The sequence below is a fragment of the Benincasa hispida genome, chromosome 1 (genome assembly GCF_009727055.1).
Source record: "Benincasa hispida cultivar B227 chromosome 1, ASM972705v1, whole genome shotgun sequence".
Classification (NCBI taxonomy): Eukaryota; Viridiplantae; Streptophyta; class Magnoliopsida; order Cucurbitales; family Cucurbitaceae; genus Benincasa; species Benincasa hispida.
The window spans coordinates 79,536,465-79,538,857 of NC_052349.1; the positions used below are offsets into that span (position 1 = coordinate 79,536,465).

General features: G+C 38.3%; 1 pseudogene; it reads left to right on the forward strand.

Annotated features, from left to right (window-relative positions):
- The first annotated feature begins 588 nt into the window (after nucleotides 1-588).
- LOC120079466 lies at nucleotides 589-2,073 on the forward strand (annotated as a pseudogene).
- Nucleotides 2,074-2,393: the final 320 nt, after the last annotated feature.

A 2,393-nucleotide genomic window follows, 5' to 3' on the forward strand; every position in this document is an offset into this window, starting at 1 on the left:
AGTTAACCTTCACCACAAGAATTTTGAGCTTTAATGTCTGTTGGAAAAAGTGAAATCGGATGTATAATGTCGATTTTATTTATTTTTTTAAAAAAGTGGATGTATAATGTCGGTTTTATTTTTCTTAAAAAAAGTGGATGTATAATGTCGGTTTTGTTTTTTTTTTAAAAAAAGTGGATCTTTAATGTCGGTTTTAAACCGGCATTGTAGGGGACCTTTAATGTCAGTTTTAAACCAACATTAAAGACCTGCTTAATTTATCCTCTCACTTTCTGTTTTCCCCCCATTTTTTTCATTTCCCTCTTCACTCTCCCCCTATTTTCTGTTTCCTCTCATTCTCACACTTTCCTCTTCAGACCCTATTCTTTATCACTCTTCTCTTTCAAAACCATGCCATTCGTCCGTCGATCGTGGGTGAAAAGTCTGTTGTGGTGTAGATCTGACCTCCGTGCAGGTCTGTTCGTCACACAATCCGCGCTGCCGCACCCAATCACTCGGATTTGTTGGTCATTCTTCCGAATCTCCTGCTCGTTTCGTCGCCGTTCGCGTGTCTTCACCGGATTTACTGCTCGTTCCGTCATCGTTCGCATGTCTTCGCCAGATCTACTGCTCGTTCATGTCTCTTCGCCAGGTTTGCATCTCTCCATGCAGATCTGCTGCTCGTTTGGTATATTTGTGACAATAGAATTTACTCCTTTTGTTTTTCGAATACCTTACCGGTTTTCTCTTCCGATGATGCCCAATATCTGAGAAAAACACCTTCCGCCCTTCAACTCTGCTTTTATTGCCCTTCATCGTGATCGACTCAACAAGGAATCCTCTGAGGTTACCTAATTTAGCATTGATAGCATTCGGATCTCGAGTAGTGTGGAGTTTGAGGTGTATGAGAATGAGGATTTGATTCTCTGTGGCTCTTTGGAACGAATCGAGGTCAATTGGATTAATGGGAGTGTTGGATTGGAGAACAATTCGAAGAAGATAGGTTGGACTATGGAATGTTATATGGTTGCATCCATGTGTTCAGGTTCCTCGACCTTTTTCCAGCCTAAACTTGGGGTTTCCTCCCCGTCAATTGAGGTTTATATTGCAGGTTGTTGTTCCAGTATGCTAGTGATCTTGACACAGACAATTCAGGTTAGTTCGTGGCGAAGGAACTTGAGGCAAGGTGTCCTAGATGCAATTCCCGAGGATGAAGAAGTTGGAAAGGAGGAGAATGGAAGTAATGGGTTGATTCGGCACCAAAAAGTGCAGGTAAAATGCTGTTCTCCTTTTATAATTTTGTTCTCAATTCTCTAGGCATTTTGTGAGCTTAGGAATTTTGGGGTTAATCAAGGTGCTCGAGTTTGTAGGTTGCACTATGGTAGTTTGTGGGTTATTCATGCACTATGGTAGTTTTTGTGACAACTTTTGAGATTTGAAGTACATTGTGAGCTAAATTTTCTTATTGATGTATGTGTTCTTGAATATTCATTTTTTGGGAATTCTGATAGTTCTGTTGAGAACACGTGGTTGTGAAATATTTTTGGGAGTGTGTTTCTTTGAACAAGTTGAAGATAAATTTTTGGTTTTGTTGTGGTAGCATTGTTATGCTGCCGAAAATTTTCCATCGTCTTCGTATCTCATATCTAGGTAACCAAGCTTCTCTTCTTCAATATCTTGAAAAAGAAGATTCTCTCATTTATTAACATCGATCTATCTGTTTTTCTTGGAAGAATATGTTTAAATTGGCCATTTCCTATTTTTTTCTTTTTTTGTATGAGCTGAGAAAGAAAGATTACTAAAATAATGTCATCTTTTGTTGTTTCTTCTTCAATATTTAAGACACCTTCGGAAGAGACATGGAAGGCATTGTCGTCGTTCGCGTGTCTTCGCCGCACGCGCCGCTAGGTTCGTTTTACCCTATACTTTTAATGGTTTTGTTTATGTGTTTTTTAGGTGTTTGGAAGGGGTGGGGAGGAGATGGATTTATTGCAACAACAAGGGATTCATGTAAAAATTGTTCCTGGTAACTGCATTTTTGAATGTTTGCAGAGCACAGTTTCTAAGTATTTTCAAGTGACTCTAATGAAATGAAAATTCCTGTTTGAGAAGTTATAGTGTGCTTATTTCTCTTTGGACCATATTGGATTAGAATGTAACACCCGTTTATGACTCATGGGTACTATTTATTTGTAGTTTAGATTTGATTCAAGGTGCTTGAGTTTGTGGGTTGCACTATGGTAGCTTATGGGTTATTCATGTACTATGATAGTTTTTGTGACAACTTTTGAGATTTGAAGTACATTGTGAGCTAAATTTGCTTATTGACGTATGTGTTCTTGAATATTCATTTTTTGGGAATTCTAATAGTTCTGTTGAGAACAAGTGGTTGTGAAATATTTTTGGGAGTGTGT